Genomic DNA, 13,049 nt, shown 5'->3' with positions numbered 1-13,049 from the left:
AGACCTAGGTGGTGAGCCAGGCCTCATGTGGCTGCCAGAGACCCAGGGGTCCCTTCCTCCACCAGCAGAGTCCTCAGAACACAGGACACTGATCTACCGGGGACAGCCACCCTGCAGGACATTTAGACTAGCCTCCTGCCTCCTCTCCTCAAACGATGGGGGGCACGGACAAAAATGAAAAGTATCATGAGGCTTATTTTCTTTTTCTCTAATATACGTTTGGCTGTTCTCATCTATTCTGTTTGCTCACACAACTAAAGCAAGTTCACCATGGAAAAGTTAAGCAACAACAACAACAACAACAACAACAAGCAGGTAAGTCAAAAGAGAAAAAGAATCTGCTATCCTACTGCCTATAGACAACATGAGCAGATTTCCTGCCTGTCTTTTGTCTATGCATTTATTTATGTATCTCAGAAATGCTCTCCTGGACACAGGCTCATCTGACCCTCCTCTTTACAATTCGTGAATTTTGACCATCTCCCCACATCATTAACTTTAGTGACTGGCGTCACGTGCACATAATGTACAAAGCTGGATGATATTTTCAGAGATTAATTTATGTTTAATTAATGTAGGTTTCTCCTCCCCTCCTGTTCTTTCTACCCCTGTCCTCCCTCCTTTAAAGCAGAGAGTAAGCTCTGTGTTTCCCTGTCCCAGCAGGGGCCTATTGCCAAACAGAAACTGCCAGCAAAATGTTACCTGTCCTGGGTTTTGTGTCTAAAAGTCCCAGCCCAGTGAAGGGGTTGTTGGTTCAGGTGAGTCTGGAAAACATCGGCTGCAAGGGTGGTTTTGGAGAGACCTGAAGAGAACAAAAGTGTCGGGTACTAAGAGGTCTCTGGTACCTGCGAGACAAGCCCAAGGAGGTGGCTGGAGCTGAAAGGGATGGGCTGATGATGTGTCCAGAAAGACAGGCTGTGGAGACACACAGAAGCTTCTAGCTTTAGCAAAGAGACTTCATTGCCGGGTGGCCCAGGTTCAGGGTCGGTAAGAGCCCCCCAGGGCAAAGCACGCCGACCGGTCACTGCCGTGAAAGACAGTTGTAATCGCTGCGCCCCACGCGCCACCCTCTCCCCCAGAGAAGCGAAGACAGGGTCGGGGTCTTGTCATGATCAGGAGGCCAGGTGGGTGGTGCCATCAAAAGAACCCAGATCACTTTTCCACCAGCCTGGAGGTTTGGAAGGCCTGAATCCAAAATTAGCTTGAGAGAGATTCAATAAAGGAAATGACAATTCTTGCAGAGCTGGGCTTGTGAATGAAAAGCCAGCCTCATTCCCTGTGTTTAATCCATCCCACGCTGTTCAATATAAAAAGTACTTCTAGTATTTTCCACCATTTGATCTTCTCAGCCTTAACGTTTATTTGGTCGTATCATTGATTTCTTTATAAAATTTCATTTATTTTATTTTTCTGATTTTTGTGGTCGAATTTTATGTGTTTATTCTTATTTTATGTGTGTACCCAGGCTTCCTACGTGACAAGTGGGAGGCACCGGCAACTGGCCATCACAGTGAGCTTTGTGGGCCGTAGGCAGGTGGGCGGGGTCTCGTTCTCCCCTCCAGCTGCTTCTGCAGGGACCATCCTGGCCTCCCAGCGGAAAGGAAACCTAAGCCACTGCCGAATCTGGCTGGCCCAGGCAAAGCTCAGATCAGAGATTTCCCCACAAAGGAACAGCAGATCTAGGCTTCCTCAGAACACACGGCACCGGTCAGAACAGTGGTGTTTTCTCACATTTCGAGCTATCTACACCATTGGCAAGGAAATATATGATGCCAGCTACCCCTGGTCTTCTCCCCGTCGACTCTCTGAACTTGCCATCAGGCAGACCAGAGGGCAGCAGCTCGCTAGCAGCTGGGCCCTGGAAGTCTCAGGCAGGGACAAGCCCTTCCCTGGCTGGGATGGTCACAAGGGCCAACTGTTATGGAGAGGTGACCCGATGGGGGTAGAAGTCAGACTGCAGTGAGCTGGGGTGCAGACTGCAGTGGAGACTGAGGAAGCAAAGGTCTCTCTTTGGGGAGTAGAAGGAGCAGAGCTGCAGCAGACACGGTTCAAGAGAGGATTTATACGGAATGTGAGACGGATGTGTTGGGAGGCTGAAAGCAAGCAGCACAGACAGGAAGAAAGGCTGAAGCGACAAGACGAGAGGACGTCAGCGCAGCGAGGCGCAGGGCAGGTTGGGAGAAAGTGGGATCCCAACAGACTCACTTGTCAGATTCACTCTTGTGTCTTCGTCTTGGTGACTGCTGGCTACTTGTGTCTCATACCTATTGCTTACTGAGAGCATCATAGTGAAGGGGGCAAATAATATTTAAAAGCCAAGCCAATTAAAAACCTACCTCTCCTCTTGGTTTGGGTTGTGGCTGCACCAATTTGTACAACCGTCCAAACTCATTGGACGGAATACATTAACGGCAGGTGCACCTTATAGTATGTATCTTGAAGTAAAGATCAAAACTGAACCCACCTCTCCAGGAAACTATAGAAAAGATTATTAAAAAACTATAAAAAGGTTAACTGACAAAGATGTATATAGTATTTTAGGGGTAGTCCGAATTATAGTTTGAAAGCAAGAGTGAGAAAATGTTTCCGTCTCCCAAGTAGGATTCTGAAAATGCATTCAGAAACTGGAAAAGCACCATTAATACTGTCCCCAGTGGTGAAAATTAGAAGGAATCTCTCAGCCCATGCATCGGGTTGAATCGATGGATAGCTTGCGCTTTGTGATCAATAATACCGATTATAATGATAGCTAACATGATTTACCATTTCCATAAGCCAGGCATCTTATGAGTGTTATTTCATTTCTTCCCCCACCGTGGCCTCTGAAGTAATGGCTTCCCCTTCCCTCTTTTCTCAATAAGGACCTTGAAGCTCGGAATGGCTGTATTATTTGCCTGAGGAAAAGAGCAGACCTAGGGTTCAAGTCCGTCTCTGTGTCCAGAGTCTGAGTCTTGAACACTATATAGCACTAAAATATAAAGCTTCTGAAATCTTATTTTACTTTATTTTTTAATTTTTACATTTTGTTTAAAGCCAAGTTAGTTAACACACAGTGTAATAATTACTTCAGGAGTAGAATTTAGCGATTCACCACTTACGTATGACACCCAGTGCTCATCCCAACAAGTGCCCTCCTTAATGCCCATCCCCCATTTAGCACATCCCCCCCACCTGCCTCCCCTCCAGATACCCTTGGTTTGTTCTGTTTTTAAGAGTCTCTTATGGTTTGTCTCATTGTTTTTATCTTATTTTTCCTTCCCTTCCCCTATGTGCATCTGTTTTCTTTCTTAAATTCCACACATGAGTGAAATCATAAGATAATCATATAATATTTTTCTTTCTCTGATTGACATATTTCATTTAGCATAACACACTCTAGTTCCATCCATGCTGTTGCAAATGCAGGATTTCATTCTTTTTAATTGCTTTTTGATTGCTGAGTAATATTCTCATGTGTGTGTATACATATATAAACATACATATATATGTATATATATATATACATACATATACACACACATACATACACACACACACACACACCACATCTCCCTTATCCGTTTGTCAGTTGATGGACTTTTGGGCTCTTTCCATAAATTGGCTATTGTCAATAGTGCTGCTATAAATATTGGGGTGCATGTGCTCCTTCAAATCATCAATTTGAAATCTTATTTTAAATGTAACTGAGTTAGAAAGGGATGCAGATATTTAAAGAAACCACGCGAACAGTGTCTCAGATGTATGGAATCACCTGTTGCAGAAGTTAGTATTTTTGCATCTGTCCATTTTCTCCTGATGAGGCATGCCTATATGGCCAGGGCTGAAGGGGAAACATGGCATCTGTCCTCACCTAGGAACTTTTACTTAATGAGGCAGAGATACAAACACTGGAGAGGCAGGCCACTTCTTTTTACTAGAAAATCTACCCAACAACTTCTGCTTACATCCCATTGGTTAGAACTGCGGCTCCTGGGTAGAAAAGTGGGGAAATGTCACTTTGGGGGAGGATACATTGTCACCCTCAATTCAACCAGCTGCTACTGAGACAAGGACACTAAGAACCTACCTGGAAGTCCCTGAGAGAGAGAGAGAGAGAGAGAGAGAGAGAGAGACAGAGAGAGACAGCACGTGTGGGAAACCAGAGACCACACACATAGAAGTCACCGAGGTAAGATGGGAGGCAGGGAGTTCCGGGGTGTTAGGGCAGGAAGAATTCCTTGCTTGACTATCTCCCCTGGGTGCTGGTGCTGGAATGGAGGCCCTCGGCTGACTCTGCCTGTCCTGGCATTGACAGGCTTGAGATGTAGGCTGGGAATGAGATGACAGGCTTTGAGATTGACTTGCTTGAGATGTAGGCTGGGAAAGGTGTCCCAGTGGTCACATGTGGACGAGGAAGCTGCTCCAGCTTAGATGGACAGCAATTCGATGGGATCACCGAAGCAGGTCCACCCAAGTGTGGAACGGAAACCCTCCCTCCTTTAAAACAATCCACGGTGCTGTTAGTAAGGAAGAATGAGCACCTAGAAGTCACAAACAGTCACACTTGCTAGATACCCATTTTGCTGGTGTGTCAGGGTTGGGAGGTGTGTGCTTGTATCCTGTTGCAACGGAAAGTCTGTTGGGGTGGAATAGAAGGGCGTAGGACCCACTTTTTAGGAGATTAACAGGGTTGGGCCCCTCCCCTCTGGTGCTACTCAAAATGTGAATTGAATAGAATGGAATCAAATTGAATTTAATTGAGGACTATTGATTTCAAAAGAGGGCAAGTAAATACTCTGCAGTGTTTATCAGAGTGTGGTCAGTGGACAGATTGCATTAGAATCACATAAAAGCCTTGTTTAAAAACATCCATTCATTTATTCATTCATTGAACAAATACGTATTGACTCCACATATGTGACCAACATGAAGAAAGGAGCTGAGAACAAAACAGTAAACAAGGAAGACATCATCCCTGCCCTCTTGGAATGTTGTTTAGTGAGGAAAACAGTGAAAATTTAAGAACTGTAATAATGAAAAAAGCAAGTAAAGTGATTATGCATCGTGATGTTGTAAAAGAAGCAAATCCCAGGGGGACCACAAAGAACAGAAGTCTAGCAGTTGGTTTCTGTTTACCAGGCACCAAGGAAGCGCTTGAGGCCTTGTTAAGCCCCAGGGAAAGGAAGAGGCCCCAACACAGGCTGAGGTCAGCTGGGTCTCTACTGTGGACACCTCAGAGTCCATGTTCATTTGATTTAGAAAACCAGAGGGAATTCTGCGTGAACGTGACACAGAAGTGTTACTCATCTCCTGTCACTCTCTAAGTCCCACCAAATTCGCTCAAATTACAGATATTAAGCCACAAGTTCTGAGAGATTGGGAGAGGAGAAAATCGCTGGTGAAATATGTCAATGTGTTTTTTGGAAGGCCGGACACAGATGAAATCATGACAACAGAAGGCAGGAAGTTGCAGCCTACGTGTGTGTTGCAAGGAAGATGCACAGAGAGCGGAGGTTGCTGACCATACAAAAGCCAGTTCATCCTGTAGAACCCTCAAGAAGCGTGAGCTCAGTACCAGAGGCTGTGAAAGGCAGAGGTGAGAAGCAGAACGAAAAAAGGGTGGGTGAGCTGTCTTTTATTTTTTAGAGAGAGAGAGAGAGAGAGAGTGAAAGTGGGGGAGAGGGGCAGAGGGAGAGAGAGAGAATCTTAAGCAGTCTCTGTGCTGAGCATGGACACGGGGCTCAATCCCATAAACTTGGGCTCATGACCTGAGCTGAAATTAAGAGTCAGACACTCAACCAACTGAGCCATCCTGGTGTCCCTCAGTCATCTTTATGTAGAGCAGCTGTCCCCTCCTCCCCACCAATTTCTTCCATCATCCCACACCACCACAGCCTTACCTACCTTCCTCCTACAGAAAATAGACTGTCTAGTACTTAAAGAAATGTGTCTAGAAACTTCCAAGCTCAGGGACACCAAGAAGGAAGGAGTGAGACACAGGGATAAAAATAGGACAAAGTGAGTTAAGTCAAAGTGTGCATGCATTCTGAGCACTGGAATGCCCAGCCCCCATCCCAAATTCCAGACTCACGACCTCAAAGCAAAGCACACACTTCCCTCAGCAGAAGATTGGCACATTCACTCCGGAAAACATTTCATGGTCCCAGAGAAAACACTTTAACATACCAGCCTTCTATTAACTAGCCCTCCAAACAGAGATCCAAACCAGTGTTTTTAAAGCTAACCTCTTAAAAATAAGGTGGACAAAGAGAAATTTAAAGAAAGCCTCTAACATGAAAGAAAACAATCGAAGAAAAATAAAGGTGGAAGGAAGCAAAGAACCAAAAGAAATTTCTTTTTGCATTTAATTTTGTTTTTATTTTTTCCCCAAAGAAAACAACAAGTAAACAGAATATGGATTATATTCATAATGTCATCATCTCTTTGTCTTAGCAGAACATCAGACATCTCACTAGATTACTATCCTCAAGCAGAGGAAGAAGATATTCCATCCATAAAACAAGAACCAAATGCTTTTCTTTTTTTCTCTTTTGAGAGAGAGAGAGAGAGAGAGAGAGCAAGCTCATGAGCAGGGGAGGGGGGAGAGAGATAGAGGGAGTGAGCTCATGAGCGGGGGAGGGGAGAGGGAGAGACAGAGAGAGAGACAGAGAGAGAGACAGAGAGAGAGAGAGAGAGAATCTTAAGCAGTCTCCATGCCCAGCACACCCAATGCAGGCTCAGTCCCACAACCGTGAGATGATGACTGGAGCTGAAAACAAGAGGTGGGTTCCCAACCGACTGAGCCACCCAGGTGTCCTGAGGACAAAATGAAGAACAAACAGAATGTAAGATAAAGAGAGTGAAATGCAATTAGAGAATATATCTGTGAAAGTCCAAGCACTAGAATTTGTAAAATGAGAGATCAGAGAAAGCAGAAAGAAATTATTAATGAAATAACACAAGAAAGCTTCTTAAGACTAAATGTGGGTCTTCAGATTGCAAAGGCCTGTTGAATATGCAGCCCAGTGAAAGGCAGGACATCCATACCAGGGCTTATCATGATATACCAGATACTGAACTCTAAAGTAAAAGGAAAACCCTAAAAGCTTCCAGGAAGGAAAAATAACAGGCTGCATGCCAAGAAGCAAGTGTTAGAATATTATCGGGGCACCTGGGTGGCTCAGTTGGTCAAGCATCTGACTTCGGGTCAGGTCATGATCTTATAGTTCATGAGTTCGAGCCCCGTGTCAGGCTCTGTGCTGACAGCTCAGAGCCTGGAGCTTGCTTCAGATTCTGTGTCTCCCTCTCTCTCTACCCTCCCCTGCTCTTGTGCTGTCTGTCTCTCTCTCTCTCTCTCTCTCTCTCTCTCTCTCAAAAATAAACAAACATCAAAAAAAATTAGAGTATTGTCAAACTTTTCAGTAGCAAACTGGAGAGTAGGCACCACAGGAAATTCCTTTTAGAACCAATGAGGGAAGATGATTTTCAACCTAGAGTTCTGTACCAACTCAAGAGGGAATGTTGACCAGAGACTTTTTTAATGTGAAGGACTCAAAGATTTACCTAAAATGCACAAGTCCTTAGGAAGCAACTGGGGAATGTGCTGTCACAAAATGAGAGAGGAAATCAAAGGGAAAGATGTCAGAAACAGAGATTCTAATACAGGATAATGGTGAAGGGCAGTCTGGGCACAGTCCTAGAGAATTATCAATGGACATGGGAACAAGAACATAGACACAGAAGAAGGTCACCAAGGAAAACTGGGACTGATAATTATTATGGACTGAATGTGTCCCTAAAAATTTCACAAAATCTTTCATAAAATTTCTTGAAATCTTATGCCTCCCCAGTGTGAGGGCATTAAGAGACAGGGCCTTGGCAAAGTGGTTCGGTCATGAGGGTGGAGCCCTCAGAAATAGGATTAGTGCCCTTACGAAGGTGGGGGGGGGCAGAAAGAGCCCCCTCCCACTCTTTCCGTCATGTGAAGGCACAATAAGAAAGCAGTCTACAAACCAGGAGATGGGTCTCACCAGAACCCTGCCCTGTGGGCGTGCTGACCACAGGCTCCCAGCCTCCGGCTGTTGTATATAAGCCACCGAGTCTTTGGAACCTTGTCTGAGCAGCCCAAACTGGCTAAGACCATTATCCAGTAGGTTTAAAAACTAATGACAAATCCTTAGACAAGCTTACCAGGAAATTGGCAACAGAACAGTAGAAAACTATACAAATCCTCCACTCCCAGAAAGACAACACTCTACAAGAGAGAAAACAGTCATCGTATACCGCTCGATGCAGAAGTAAGCAGTGCTCACGGCCACAGTATAAACATTTTAAGTGTATGATTTTATCAGGAATTGTAAATAACTCTACTGGGGCAACTGAAGGTAGCTAATTAGTAGTGATGGTAAAAGAACTAAATGTTCAACCATCACACCAAATAGTAAGTATTGCCTAAAACTGGTCAGTGAAGAAAGAGTACTGGAAACATATTAGTTGGGAAAAGATGGGTAAGTATAAAAAAATATATAGCTAGAACGGTTGAGAGTAGTTGCCTCTAGGAAAAGAGCTTTAGAGATGGCGCGTGGGAGGCGACAATGTATATTACCTGTATATTCTGAGTAGGTTTTACCACTCTTTAAAAAATCAACATTAACCTTTCAAAAAAAAAAAAAAAAAGCAATGGGAAAAATTTTTTTCACAACTGAGCGTCATTCCTGAGTGTCATGTACATGCCTTGTAGGCTTAATGATTTGAGAAGTGTCATCACCTGATGAAGATCGCTGGTGAGTCTGAATTCGGTTATCTCTAAGCGGTAATTATAAAACATCAAATTGCACTTTAGTATGATCCCAAATTGCAGGAGCCAGAGAATACGGACTAGCAGGATTTCCTGAGTTGAAGTGGTGAATCTAATTCTGCTAGTATTCCGGACTACTTTACCTCGTGTGTAACAGTGGAGAAATGGAGATTTTATCTCGTCCCCCCCAAACCAATTTCATTTTGTCCTATTCATACTTCTGGGGATAATTTAAAAGATCTTAAAAATAGAATCACCCCGTGCTATTTTCAGTTCCTATAATGTTAAGAAACAGAAGTATATACTTGACTTTTTTTTTTTTTTTTTTGTCACGAGAATGCCACACAATCAGAATGAGGGTAGATTGAACGTGGAGGTTCAAGATACTCTTTTTCATGAGAAAGGTTCTAACAGGCAGAGGAAACAGAATAAAATTTACTCTGAGATGGTGAATGAGAGGATACTCACTCCTTCCTCTGGCTGTTCTGCTTTTGCATTCGAGATGCCCCAGCCTGAAGGATCTTTTATGTAATTTAAACACATCCTCTGTTCTCTGAACTGAGATAACCAATTTCGTATATTCCATCTGACAGCAAAGCGGGAGAGTCTCTGGATGGAAATGAGGTGAATGTTTAGGTAGGCAAACACATAATTGCTCTGTTAGAAACACCTTCATCCAGAAAGACAAATTAACGTGACTCATTTTGACAGCAACTTCTTGAACCAAATACATTTCCAAGTAGGGACGGGATAGGATACAAGCTCCGAAATTAAAATGCAGAGATATATCTGTAGCAAAATTAGTTTCTCCCCCTCCCTCTGAAATAGGAAGCTGCTGCCGAGAACAGAGCAGGAAGCCCTTAACCACGGAGGTGATGCAAATAGAAAAATTCCCCATTTCACCTTGGTATTCCGCTTCAGACTCCTTCTACCTGGGGAGAAAAATCACCGTTGTGTCCTAGACTCTCCTGCCAGAGGGCCTTCCAAGTTATCAGTTCATTGTTCCATCTTCTGGACTTTAATTACCATTTTAAACTTTTTTCTTCCACTGGGGAAAGGACTTTATTAGCTAAGTGTTCTAATGAAGTAAACTAAAAGTTTTAATGAAACCAAAACAAAACTGTTCTAAGACTATTCTATTTAACAAAACTAAAATACAACTGAAGACAGAGCCTTCATGAAAACAACAACCGGAAAACATTTAGCGGTGGGGGGAGATTTCCCAAAAGCAGGTAAGACCCATAGACAAAAAAAAAAAAAAAAAATAATAATAATAATAATAATATACCTTTTAACAAAGTTTGAATGCCCTCATATGAACTCAGTGAAAATGGAAAGGATAATTTTTTGATTGCCATGATTGTATTTTTAGTCGAGAAAAATGAATTGCTGAATTTGTTTAATTCAAGAGCTGTTTGCCAGCTGACAGGTATGAAGTCTGTAGGCAGAAATCTCCACTTGGCTACATTTTCTTTTGATATTTACTGCTGAAAATACTGACTTTAAAATATACTACATCCAAGGTGATTAAAAACATCCATCAGTATTTCAGACAGGCATGCTGTTAACAGCTTTCCTTCTGGAAGGAGCTCGCCCCTGGGCCCCGGAATCAGCACCGTCTCCCTTCTGTGGTCAAATAGGGAGGGCCGATACCACACAGACCCTGGCGACGGAGCTCAAAATACCGTGTGCTTGGGTGGCTTGACTTATGGGGAAAGGGGTCCAGCCCAGACACCGGAACGCCAGTATGTGGACGGTTTCCAAAAAGGTGCCAGGAGGCAGGCTGGGGACGAAGATTCAAGCATCTGCCTCGTGGGGGGAACTCTCCTCCTGTTTACTGTGTTCCCACTGGTGCCCCTTAACTTGCATTGAGGACGAGACTTCCCCTTCCCAGCCAATCCTGTGTCTCAGATATCTCCTCCCCACCTGCTCTGTCTATAGCTTGTGGTCAAGAACTCTCATTTTGTACTTCGGGACCCAGCCTCTACTCTGGCTTTGCCACCTACAGCTGCTGTGTCCCCAGAAGGTGACCCAGCTCTCTTGTCCCCTCTTCCCTCACGTGTATCACGGGGAAGAGAATACCACTGCCTGGGGTTAATAGGAGAGTCAAGTGAGGATGTGCTTAGCACCGAGCCTGGCCCGCAGTGTGTGGAAAGTGGTAGCTATTAATTCCTTGTTCATATTAATATTTGTTGGCCTCCTGCTAAGCAGTGATGCTAGGGGACACAGAGGTGAATCACATGTCCCCTCAGGGAGCCCACAGTTACCAAGTGGGAGCCATATCAAATAAGGCCTCTCACTGTTTAGGACCAAGACTTCAGATGCCATTTTAGGACTTGCGTGGGATTTCCTCCCTCAGGCCTCTGCCCGCCCATGTGTCGTACCTGGAAGGCCACAGCTGCTTGTTGCCCCTCTCTGTAATTTTCAGCCCTTCCAGCCTCAGAGAATCTTTGACCCGGAGGCTTTCTCCCCTCTGAGTCCTGGGGGACTAGAATAAGTAGCCTCTGGAATTGCATAAAGTGGGAGAGAGAGCGTCTTGCAGAGGGGAGGGATGAGAGGGAGACAAGAGAGTAGAAACACTTCACCCAGTGCTTGGCCAGGGCTCGTGGACTGGACCCAGCAAATGGCTCTCACGGAGGAAGTTTTGTTTCTGGCTAAAGGCACTCACCCCATGCCAAAGGAATCAGGAACCAGGGACACAGTCAGCAATCAAAGAGCAGGCAGGTGCCCAGCCCCTTAACCACCACCCTCCCCCCATGCTGGAGGCATAGGAGACCACTTCCTGAGTAGAGAGGCCTTTTGATAAATGGGAGAGGACAGCATCCACACCACTTGGGACTTTTCCCGCCTGGTGATAAATTTTCGGAAGCAACCCCAGCTTTTAGAGCTGAAAGTCCTCAGGGTCCTCATTATTTTATGCTGCAAAAAATCTAAGTGCCCACAAGGCAAGACACAAGCAAGGAACGGGCTTATGGGCAAATACGGCTAAGTGGTTAATACCACTGGACCGATGGGAGCCAAATATATTCAGAAACCGGGACACCTGTGTGTGTCCAGATCTCTTCGCAGGATGCAGGGGGCAGATGTGCACACAGAATCCATAGAAGCTTCTTTCAGCCTTTGAGAGGCACTTGGGTCCAAGAGACAATGGAGTGGCTTACTCTACTGATCTTCAACCTCAAAGACCCCAGCAAGAGCCGTTTCACCAAAGGGCATCTTCAAGGGCTCTCAACAAGCCTGCAGGAAGTCAGCTGCCCCCACTCCACCCGCATGCTGAGATTTGCCTGATTATAATTTTCGTCCTTTCATTTTTAAAGAAGTGTGTCCAATACATTAACCTGCCAGAGAGACAATGAGCGCATTAAAGGCTATTAAAAAGCACAGCGATAAAGAAATCGTCTAGCTTTATTTAAATGCTTTCAAGCTTATTTGAACATAGAATCTTGTATGTGCTGTATGTGTAAAACACCCTTTGATACCCCACCTCTAGAACACTATGATGTTCTGTTGAGGAGGGACAGCCAGAAGAGGGAGTCATCCGCGTTCACATGAAAGCAGGGCTGGGCTCACTATTGGTCGCTGCTTGCCTACTCCCCAGGTGTCATCCCGAGCATCACTGAGACACAGAATCCCATACAATGTATAATCCTAGCCCTAAACTGGTGTCCAGAGTCTACCTGCTACAACCTGGAAATGTATAGATGAGAAAACCCCCAGAATGGGAAAGCAGGCTGATGGCTAAGGTTGACATCAAATTTGGTTCTCCCGAGTCTTATCCAAGTGTTACTCTGACTGTTCCATTTTATTCTTTCTCTCGCCTATCACCGACCTCTTATCCACCTCGTTCAGGAGACCAGAAGTCCTGGTAACACAGCCCCCATTTTCTGACCTCGCCAGACTCCATCTAACGCATTGCCTGAGGTGCACCTTGTCATTTCTCCTCCTGGAAAGCTCCACTTCTCGTTCTGCTTCAGATTCTTCTTCCCAGTATAACAGCACCACAGTGGCTCACATCTGGAACCAAGAGTCATCTGGGACCTGACCCACCCCTAGTTGCCACAAGATCATTTACTCATTGAGAAATATGTATTGAGCGCCCCTATGTAGGGGACCTGTGCCAGGTGCTGAAATGCAAAAGGTCGCTAGAGCAGATGTGGTCCCTGACCTTGTGGAGTCATCAGCCTGACACAGAGCATGGACTGTTCCACACGTCTCTCAGCTCCTCAAGGCCAGCCCATCACTAAGATGTGATCTCTCCTCCAAACTCCTAGTC

Source organism: Neofelis nebulosa, chromosome 13, assembly GCF_028018385.1.
Source record: "Neofelis nebulosa isolate mNeoNeb1 chromosome 13, mNeoNeb1.pri, whole genome shotgun sequence".
NCBI lineage: Eukaryota > Metazoa > Chordata > Mammalia > Carnivora > Felidae > Neofelis > Neofelis nebulosa.
Note: the sequence above shows the minus strand (reverse complement) of the source record.